This window comes from Amblyomma mixtum, chromosome 8, assembly GCF_055824585.1.
Source record: "Amblyomma mixtum isolate Tamu chromosome 8, ASM5582458v1, whole genome shotgun sequence".
Taxonomy (NCBI): domain Eukaryota; kingdom Metazoa; phylum Arthropoda; class Arachnida; order Ixodida; family Ixodidae; genus Amblyomma; species Amblyomma mixtum.
The window spans coordinates 128433065-128443422 of NC_143019.1; the positions used below are offsets into that span (position 1 = coordinate 128433065).

A 10358-nucleotide genomic window follows, 5' to 3' on the forward strand; every position below is an offset into this window, starting at 1 on the left:
GTCTATCACAACGCGCCGCCTTTCCTTCACAATCAATTCCTTCAAAGCCAAAAGCTTATGCACACCTTCTTCGTTTTTGAAAGTTACAGCCCATACATGACTCATCTGATACGCCCCCAGGGAGATAACTTCAGACAGCAGGCCTAGGCTAGCCAGTGTGTCACGGAAGTCTTCCACACGATATGGCCTTTCACGCACATCGTCATGCAAAAAAAAAGAGTGCTTAAAACAACTCGCCCTGTAGGTAGCTGAGGCAAAAGCACTTGATAATCCCGGTCATCAGAGCCAGAAATCCTCTTACCGCGGCCCTGCTGGGCCCCTGAAGCCGCTCCTACGGAGCCCTTGACACACGTCCCTTCGCCTCGGCGTCCGGAAACGGAATCCACCACTGAGCTATAGCGGCCACTGTTCAGGGCCGATTAATTCTGTGACACAAAGTTGGCATCTTCGTCTAGGCCAAAACAAAAGGGAAGCCACCAGTGAGGTTCGAACTCAGGACCGCTGGTTTACAAGACCAGCGCTCTACCACTGAGCTGTAGCGGCCACCGCTCAGGGCCGATTAATTCTGTGACACGAAGTTGGCATCTTCGTCTAGGCCAAAAGAAAAGGGCAGCCGCCAGTGACGTTCGAACTCACGACCGCTGGTTTACAAGACCAGCGCTCTACCACTGGGCTATAGCTTTTTTTTTTCTTTATTGCCTGGCTTTGACATTACACAACAAAATGGCGGGACACAATGAACACTTGGTGTTGATATAGTCAGCCTGCCAGGGGCTGGCTTCGTCACTTTAAAATCCATTTAGAGCCATCAAAGGCTCCACCCTTGACAGCCACTCGGAAGCCTCGCCAACAGCTTTGACCCTATCAACAAACCGGTGCACAGTTTCACGAAAATATATTCGTGCTGGCCTCGCGTCGGGATCACAGTAATATCCTGCCATTCTCGCGCGCCAAATACTGTGGAGGCCCAATAGCATTATCAGATCGAAAGGTACTCCGTCCTCGTTTTCAATGGGCAGATATCGTATTCCATGGGGGTGAAGTGGAAATTGTTTCTTTATAGTCCTTTGAAGTACGTCCCAAAAGTAAACCCCTTCCCAACAATGCAGAAAAACGTGACCTATCGTTTCTGGTTGCTTGCAGATAAGGCAGTGATGACCCCACGGAAGAAATAAGCCCTTATCCTGTAAAAACATTTTGACTCATAACGTTCCAGTGTGCAACTTGAAAAAAAAAAGTTTTAACCCCTGGCTCAACGTGCATTCTCTTTACCCTCTTTAACACATTCCTTCCAGGGCCTCCACTGTACAAGGCCCTATACATGGGTTCCGGCAAGAGAACTTCACATAAATCCTTATACAATTTTTCCTTGTTCACTGTAGATAAATATTCGTTGGAAAACCTCGTTGAAAGAAATCGGACCCTTGCGACAACTTCTCTGAAGTACCCAAAAATTCCGCCCGATAGGGTTTCGGTTGCAACAACAAAGTCAGGCAGCGCGCGCCCCAGCCTTACTTGGCACACGGTGCGCAAAAACTAATCACTGACATCAAGCAGAAACATAAATCTGTTAACAGTCTGCCGAAAGAAAAGGTGTCCCAGACGCACTCCACCATCCTTCACTTTTCTAAACAAATTCGTCCGGCTGCACCTTTCCCATTGTGCAGCCCACACAAAAACAGCAAAAAATCGATGTAGCTTTTGTATGCTCATTCTTCCACAATGCAACACTTACATCGCATACCACACTTTACCGATAAAGAAAAGGTTGCACACGGTGGCTCTAGCGAAAATTGATAAGCCTGTTCCTTTCCATCTTTCCGCCTTCTCACGCACATCCTGGGTCTGCACTCTCCAATATGTTTCGCTATCGCGATAGCTTTCTAGCGGTACTCCAAGGTACTTCGTTGTGGTCTTCACCCAGTGTACGTTTGCAAAGTGGTCCATCGTCGTTTGCCATGCTCCGTCCCAGAGCCCCACTGACTTAGACCAGTTCACTCTGCTGCCAGAGGTTTTACAGAATTCAGCGACACATTCAACGGCCTCTGTTACACCTTCTCGATTAGCGGAAAAAACCGCTAAATCATCCGCATATGCCAGCAGCTTCACCTCCGCAGCTTGCAGCCGAAAACCAGTTATTCTGTCGTTTTCGTTGATACCACTGAGCTATAGCGGCCAAAGGAAAGCCGCCAGCGAGGTTCGAACTCACGACCGCTGGTTTACAAGACCAGCGCTCTACCACTGAGCTATAGCGGCTACTGTACAGGGTCGATCAATTCTGTGACACAAAGTTGGCATCTTCGTCTAGGCCAAAACAAAAGGGAAGCCGCCAGCGAGGTTCGAACTCACGACCGCTGGTTTACAAGACCAGCGCTCTACCACTGAGCTATAGCGGCTACTGTTCAGGGCCGATCAATTCTGTGACACAAAGTTGGCATCTTCGACTAGGCCAAAACAAAAGGGAAGCCGCCAGTTAGGTTCGAACTCACGACCGCTGGTTTACAAGACCAGCGCTCTACCACTGAGCTATAGCGGCCACTGTTCAGGGCCGATTAATTCTGTGACACAAAGTTGGCATCTTCGTCTGGGCCAAAACAAAAGGGAAGCCGCCAGTGAGGTTCGAACTCACGACCGCTGGTTTACAAGACCAGCGCTCTACCACTGCGCTATAGTGGCTACTGTTCAGGGCCGATCAATTAGATGACACAAAGTTGGCATCTTCGACTAGGCCAAAACAAAAGGGAAGCCGCCAGCGAGGTTCGAACTCACGACCGCTGGTTTACAAGACCAGCGCTCTACCACTGAGCTATAGTGGCTACTGTTCAGGGCCGATCAATTCTGTGACACAAAGTTGGCATCTTCGACTAGGCAAAAACAAAAGGGAAGCCGCCAGTGAGGTTCGAACTCACGACCGCTGGTTTACAAGACCAGCGCTCTACCACTGAGCTATTTTTTTTTCTTTATTGCCTGGCTTTGACACAGAAAACTGGACAACACAAAAAAAACAACAAAAGACTATAAACGCTATGTACACACGACTTGTGGTCAGGCAGCATGAAACTGGCTTCGTCCAATTAAAATTCACGCAACGTACAGAGCGGCTCTAGTCTTGAGACCCAGTCCGGAGGCTCCGCAGCGGCTTTCTGAATGGCCAGAAACATGTCCATACTTTCGCGAAAGTAAATTCTGGCAGGTCTTGCGTCTCTGTCACAATGCCAGCCTGCCATTCTGGAGCGCCATATACAGTGGAGGCCTGTCAGCATTATTAAATCGAAAGGCACCCCATCCTCATTTTCAACACATAAGTACCGGATGCCATACGGGTCTAGTGGAAATTCTTTAAGGTTCGCTGCAATACATCCCAAAAATAAACCCCTTCACAACAGTGTAAAAATACATGGTCTATTGTTTCCGGCTTTCTGCAAATTAAACAGTCAGATCTCCAAGGTAAAAATAATTCCTTTCCCTCTAAAAATTTTTTAACCGGTAAGGTTCCGGTGTGCAGCTTAAAAAAGAAGGTTTTTGTTCCTGATGGCACCTCCATGTTCTTAACTCTCTTTAAAACATCTTTGCCGTGGCCTCCACTGTACAAGGCCCTGTACAAGGGCACCGGAAAAACTACATCGCACAAAGCACGGTACAGTTTCTTTCGTTTCACAGTCGACAGAAAGTCATTTGAAAACCGCGCGGAAAGAAACCTTACACTGGCAACGATTTCCCGGTAAAAACCAGTGACCCTACTGTAAACCTCAGCAGTTCCGACTATGTACTCTGGAAGCAGATGCCGCAGCCTAACTTGGCATACGGTACGCAAAAACGGGTCTCTTGTGTCCCGAAGAAACAATAAACGATTGACCAGCTGTCTCAGAAACAAATGGCCCAGTCCCAGCCCGCCGTCTTGAACCCGTCGGAACAGGTTGGTCCGGCTGCAGCGCTCCCATTCAGACGACCAGATAAAGATGGCGAAAATTCGGTGTAGCTTTTGAATACTTAACCGTGAACAGTGCAGCACCTGCATGACGTACCAGAGCCTCCTGATAAAGAACAAGTTGCAAACAGTGGCTCTGGCGAAAATGGACAAGGTCGTTCCTTTCCACTTATCCACTCTCTCCCGTATCTCTTTAATCTGTCCTGTCCAATACTGTTCACTGTCACGGTAAGCAGCGAGTGGAACGCCCAAGTATTTATCTGGCGTCGTCGTCCAAGGCACGCTGGCAAACCGCTCAGGCGTAGATGCCCACCTCCCATGCCAAAGCCCGAGGCACTTCGACCAGTTAACCCCGCTTCCAGTAGCTTGGCTGAAATCTCGTACACATTGAATGGCCTCGCTTATGCCTCCCTCGTCAACGGAAAACACAGCAATGTCATCAGCGTACGCCAAGAGCTTTACTTCGGCTGCATGTAAAGTGAATCCGTTAATACTCCTGTTTTTCAGTATCTTTAAACACAGGGTCTCCACATAAATACAAAATAAAAGGGGGCTGTGGGGACAGCCCTGGCGCACCGAACGCTGCACGCTAATGGGGGCCCCCAGACTCTTGTTAACGATTAATCTCGTCGTGCAGTTCCGGTATGCCAGGGCCACACCCTCCCGGATAACAGAACCAACATTAACATGGCCTAATACTGAAAACAAAAGTTCATGGGCAACGCAGTCAAAAGCCTTTTCCAAATCGATCTGGAGAATAGCCACCTGACCATTAGTGTCATCACAGGTTTCTAAGACACTGCGCGCAACGTGAATATCTGTAAAAATAGACCGCCCTTTAATCCCGCACGTCTGATGCGGGCCAACTAAGTGATGAATCACGGTCTGCAACCTTCGTGCCAAAACTTTCATGTAAATTTTGCACTCGACGTTAGTGAGCGCTATGGGTCGGTATGTTGTTACCATTCGTAATCTGTCTATGTCGTCCGTCTTGGGAATCAGCACAGTATGGGACGACCCATAGGACGGAGGCAGTGCTTTTACTTTATAGGCTTCATTAAAGATTACCTGCAAGACCGGGGAAATTACATTTTTAAATTCTTTGTAGAATGCCGCGCTGAACCCGTCCGGTCCAGGCGACTTACCAGGGTTTAAACTGTCTATTGTTTGCTCAACTTCCCCTTGACTTATCTTCTGCTCTAATCTGTCTTTAGTTTCGTCAACCAGACGCGGCATCTCGGCTAGAAACGCCTTCTTAAATGTGATAACATCTACCGGATGCGCTGCGAAGAGCGCCTGGTAATGCTGGAAAAAGGCTGCTTTGATGTGATCGATGTCCGTTTTTGAAACACCTCCACATTTTATTTCGTTAATGTGATTTCTTTCGGCCCGGGCTTTTTCTAAACCAAGCGCTCGTTTCGTTGGCGATTCCCCTGCAGCCATGTCGTCTGCCCTTGCCCTCACCAATGCTCCCCGATAACGTTCTTGTTCGATTAGCTCTAGCTTTTGTTTGGTTTTTCTTATATCCTCTATTAATTTACCAGGCGCTCGGCATTCCTCTTTTATCATCTTCTGAAGCAGTGCCTTTAGCTCCATTTCCTCTTTTTTTGCTTCATGACGTATACAGGTGGCTCTTTCTATTGCTTTTAATTTTAAAGTTTCTTTAGTGAGCTCCCACTGCTGCCAAATCCTCATGTTACTACTTAGTTCTATTTTTGCTATTTCTTCCCTTACAGTTCGGTTATAAAATTCGTCCTGGAGTAGCTTGTCATTTAACTTCCACATTTCCCATGAAAAACAATTCCCCTTCTTAATGAAACCTATGCAGCATTCAACCAAACAGTGGTCAGAAAATGAAATCGGCAGAACTACATAACTATTGCATATAGGTACAGTTTCCGCGGATGCATAAATTCGGTCTAGCCGTGCGTGACTTGTGCCCTCGAATCGTGTGTACCTTACAGCACGCGTTCCTTCAAGACACTCTGCTACATCCTCGAGGTTGCAGTTGACAATCATTCGTAACAACACTTCGGTGCTTTTATCTCGGAAACCTCGGACGCTTGTCTTGTCGCGCGCACTAAGGACACAGTTGTAATCGCCCATAACAATCAGTTGTCTGTCCGTGCGAAGCCGTTCTTCGACGCTTTCAAAAAACGCGGCTCGGTCATCAACCACATTAGGTGCGTAGAGGCAAACAATGCTCCAGTCTATGTTACAGAGCGAAAAATCGATGGACACGTGTCGACCCGACAAGCACGAATGATGACCGTGTACCTCTATTCCCGGAAACTTCTTAACAAAAAGACTACAGCCAGCCGATGCGCCTACAGCATGGCTAACGACGGCAAAATACCTAGACGTGTAACGTCGCACCATGCTCCCGGTCTCTTCCTCACCATCGACTTTAGTCTCCTGCACTGCCAGTATATCAATATCTTGCTCCGTTATAAGTCTGTACAGCTGGCTTTGTTTTCTTTTACCTGCCAGGCCTCTAACGTTTAGGGTGGCGACTCTAAACGGAGTTGCAGAAGCCATTTTAACTTAGGAAGAAAAGACCGAAAGCACGGTGCTTACCTCTCGCGTCCAGCATGTCGCTAGACGATGCCGTCGCCGCCGGTGTCATCCGGCGCGAGCACGTGCTCCTGGTCAGGCGGCGCCTTGTCGCCGCCACGCTTGTCAGTCGGGACCTTTGGGCGCGGCCGCAGGGCTGGGCCGTCGCGCTTGCGGCGTCTTTGCCGGCGGTTCCTCCACGCTGGGCTCTGCTGCCTTCTCCCCGTCGGCCTTGGTCTCTGCGTGCGTACGCTTCGCTGGGGTGGTGACGCCGGTGCTCATGCGGGCGTCGGTCTTCTCGTCGCGGTTCTCGCTGGCCGCCTTTGTTTCCGCTTCCACGTGTTCTGGGGGGCTCGGGTTATCTTTCAGCGTCTCCAGAGGCGTAAAAGGTTGGTCACTGATGGGCGACCCGCTCTCCTTTGCGCCAGCCGCGTCGGTGTTGCTGGTCGAAACAGCAGGCTCACCCCCCGCCGTTTTGCCCGTGTCGTTGATGCCGCTCGCTGCTTCCTCCGCTTCGACGACGTCCATGAGCTCTGCGGAGTCGCTCGCCGCTACACGCCCGGTAGCCGACGCGTAGGTGCGCACGCAGTCAGCCTCGGAGTGTCCGTAGCGTCGGCACTTCGAGCACCTGGGCACCTTGCAATCACGGCGCACGTGCCCCGCGCCGCCGCAGCGCAGACACTGCATCGGCCGCCCGGGCACCACCACGAGAGCCAACTCGCCAGCAACTCGAACCTGGTGGGGCAGGTCGTCCACCTTAATGCCTGGCTTCATCTTTAGGAGTACGGTCCTCGTGGTGGACCCCTTTTCCTTCATACCGGCGACGCGCCAACGCTCCCGAGTGACCTCGGTTACGTTGCCGAACGCCGCGAATGCAGTCCGGATGTCCTCGTCGGCGACGCCGTGTAACATCCAGTGCAGGCGCAGCTTCACCTGGTGGTCTTCTGGGTCGAAGACGATGCAGTGGCGTCCCTTAACCTCGAGCTCCTTCATGGCGGCCAGTTTCTTTGCGGCATCCCCACTGCTGAAGGTTACCGCCCACACGTGGTTAATCTGGTACGCCCCCAACGCCACGACGTCGGGGAGCGCACCAACGTTAGCGAGGGCGTCTCTGAAGTCTTCGACCCTGTACGGTCGCACACGCACGTCGCCGTGCAGAAAAACCGTGTTTAAAACAACACGTCCGGTGGGCAGGGTAGGCAGAACGATCTCGTAGTCCGTATCAGCGTCGCTGGCAACCCTGTTTCCGCGGCCGGCAACGGCCGCTATCGCCGCTCCGTGGGAGCCCATGATTCTGCGACCGTCCGCTATCGCGTCTGGAAGTAGAATGACTACCACTGAGCTATAGCGGCCACTGTTCAGGGCCGATTAATTCTGTTACACAAAGTTGGCATCTTCGACTAGGCCAAAACAAAAGGGAAGCCGCCAGTGAGGTTCGAACTCACGACCGCTGGTTTACAAGACCAGCGCTCTACCACTGATCTATAGCGGCCACTGTTCAGGGCTGATTAATTCTGTGACACAAAGTTGGCATCTTCGTCTAGGCCAAAACAAAAGGGAAGCCGGCAGTGAGGTTCGAACTCACGACCGCTGGTTTACAACACCAGCGCTCTACCACTGAGCTATAGCGGCCACTGTTCAGGGCCGATTAATTCTGTGACACAAAGTTGGCATCTTCGTCTAGGCCAAAACAAAAAGGAAGCCGCCAGTGAGGTTCGAACTCACGACCGCTGGTTTACAAGACCAGCGCTCTACCACTGAGCTATAGCGGCTACTGTTCAGGGCCGATTAATTCTGTGACACAAAGTTGGCATCTTCGTCTAGGCCAAAACAAAAGGGAAGCCGCCAGTGAGGTTCGAACTCACGACCGCTGGTTTGCAAGACCAGCGCTCTACTTTTTTTTTCTTTATTGCCTGACTTCGGCAAGAACCACAATACACAAATACACTTCCAGAGCACAACGAGCAATAATTAACAACACTATCCGCCTGACGGGGCGTGGCTTCGTCATGTTAAAACTGTTTATGCGGCACCAAAGGCTCGACTCTTTCGAGCCACTCGGGAGCTTCAGGAGCAAGTTTCTGACCTTCAATATACCTATGCATGCACTCCCGAAAATAGATGCGTGCTGGCCGTGCATCAGGATCGCGATGATATCCTGCCATTCTGGAGCGCCAAATACAATGGAGGCCCATTAGCATAATAAGGTCGAATGGTGTCCCATCCTCACTCTCTACAGGCAAGTACCGAATACCATGAGAGTCCAGCGGTAATTCCTTTTTTAAAGTCCTTTGTAAGATGTCCCAAAAGTATACCCCCTCCCAACAGTGCAAAAAAACGTGGTCTATTGTTTCTGGTTGTTTACAAATTAAACAATGGGATCCCCAAGGTAGAAATAAATGCTTCCCTTCCAAAAATTTCTTTACTGGTAGTGTTCCGGTATGTAATTTAAAGAAAAATGTTTTTGCACTTGGTGGCACCTGCATCGCCTTCACACGCTTAAGTACGTCGCGTCTCAGGCCTCCATTGTATAAGGCCCTGTACATAGGTTGTGGAAGAACTACATCGCACAAATCTTTGTACAACTTCTTCCTGTTAACAGAAGATAAATATTCATACGAAAATCGAACAGACAGGAATCGAACACTCGCGACAACCTCTCTGAAGTAACCAAAAATACGTCCCGAGAAACTTTCGGTTGAGACAACAGTCTTTTTTTTCTTTATTACCGGACACTGACGCATTACAAAATTGTACACGGAACAAATCAGCCAGCTCACAGCCAAATGTTCACGTAGAAATGATAGTGATAAGTAAGCTGTCATCCTTAGGTGGGATGACGTTGTCGTGTTGAAATTCTCTCAAATGGATCAAGGGTTCTAATCTTGGCAGCCATTCGGGAACTGTACGCTTCAATTTGTGCATTTCAACAAACGCATGCATACTTTCACGAAAGTAGAGCCTTGCAGGGCGAGCATCGGGGTCTAAATGAAACCCAGCCATCCGGGACCGCCAGAGGCTGTGCAGACCGATTAACATGACGGTATCCAAAGGCACGCCATCTTCGTTATCTGTTGACAAGAACCTGATGCTACGTGTATCTAACGGTAAGTCTTTTTTAAGGGTTCTTTGCAGCACGTCCCAAAAATAAACCCCCTCCCAACAGTGTAGAAAAACATGATCTATTGTCTCAGGCTGTTTGCATATTAAACAAAGTGACCCCCATGGCAGAAAAAAGCCCCTGTCCTCAAGAAATGTTTTTACCGATAACGTTCCAGTATGCAGCTTAAAGAAAAACGTTTTTACTCCAGGGGAAACTGGCATCCTTTTTACCCGCTTCAATACATCTTGACCCGGATAGCCGCTGTACAAGGCTCTGTACACAGGAACGGAGAAAAAGTCATCGCATACATCCTTATACAATTTTTTCCTATTGACTGAGCACAAATATTCAACCGAAAAACGAGTTGTCAAAATTCTGACACTGCTTACGACCTCTCTTAAAAAAACCAAAGAGGCGCCCTGGCATACTTTCTGTGGCAACAACAAAATTTGGCAACGCCCGCACGAGCCTTACTTGGCAAACAGTGCGCAGAAATGGATCAGTGACGTCGCGGAAGAAAAGGAATCTGTTTACGAGCTGTCGTGCGAATAAGTGTGCTAGCCCAAGACCCCCGTCTTTGACACTCCGAAACAAGTTATCCCGTCTACACCTTTCCCAATTCGACGCCCAAACAAAAGCGGCAAACACCCGATGCAGCCTCTGAATGTTTAACCTGGAACAGTGAAGCGTTTGCATTACATACCACAACTTGGCCACAAAAAACAGATTACAGACCGTTGCGCGTGCAAAGATAGACAGCGGCACACCGCTCCA

General features: G+C 49.5%; 9 non-coding genes across 9 annotated transcripts; all 9 read right to left on the reverse strand.

Annotated features, from left to right (window-relative positions):
- Window positions 1-471: 471 nt before the first annotated feature.
- TRNAT-UGU (transfer RNA threonine (anticodon UGU)) lies at window positions 472-543 on the reverse strand. The gene has a single exon. It is a non-coding gene; the product is annotated as a tRNA-Thr (tRNA).
- A 1641-nt stretch (window positions 544-2184) lies between these two features.
- Window positions 2185-2256, reverse strand: TRNAT-UGU (transfer RNA threonine (anticodon UGU)). The gene has a single exon. It is a non-coding gene; the product is annotated as a tRNA-Thr (tRNA).
- A 68-nt stretch (window positions 2257-2324) lies between these two features.
- On the reverse strand, window positions 2325-2396 carry TRNAT-UGU (transfer RNA threonine (anticodon UGU)). The gene has a single exon. It is a non-coding gene; the product is annotated as a tRNA-Thr (tRNA).
- A 68-nt stretch (window positions 2397-2464) lies between these two features.
- Window positions 2465-2536, reverse strand: TRNAT-UGU (transfer RNA threonine (anticodon UGU)). Its single transcript has one exon. It is a non-coding gene; the product is annotated as a tRNA-Thr (tRNA).
- A 68-nt stretch (window positions 2537-2604) lies between these two features.
- On the reverse strand, window positions 2605-2676 carry TRNAT-UGU (transfer RNA threonine (anticodon UGU)). Its single transcript has one exon. It is a non-coding gene; the product is annotated as a tRNA-Thr (tRNA).
- Window positions 2677-2744: 68 nt separating this feature from the next.
- Window positions 2745-2816, reverse strand: TRNAT-UGU (transfer RNA threonine (anticodon UGU)). The gene has a single exon. It is a non-coding gene; the product is annotated as a tRNA-Thr (tRNA).
- A 5085-nt stretch (window positions 2817-7901) lies between these two features.
- TRNAT-UGU (transfer RNA threonine (anticodon UGU)) lies at window positions 7902-7973 on the reverse strand. Its single transcript has one exon. It is a non-coding gene; the product is annotated as a tRNA-Thr (tRNA).
- Window positions 7974-8041: 68 nt separating this feature from the next.
- Window positions 8042-8113, reverse strand: TRNAT-UGU (transfer RNA threonine (anticodon UGU)). The gene has a single exon. It is a non-coding gene; the product is annotated as a tRNA-Thr (tRNA).
- Window positions 8114-8181: 68 nt separating this feature from the next.
- Window positions 8182-8253, reverse strand: TRNAT-UGU (transfer RNA threonine (anticodon UGU)). The gene has a single exon. It is a non-coding gene; the product is annotated as a tRNA-Thr (tRNA).
- Window positions 8254-10358: the final 2105 nt, after the last annotated feature.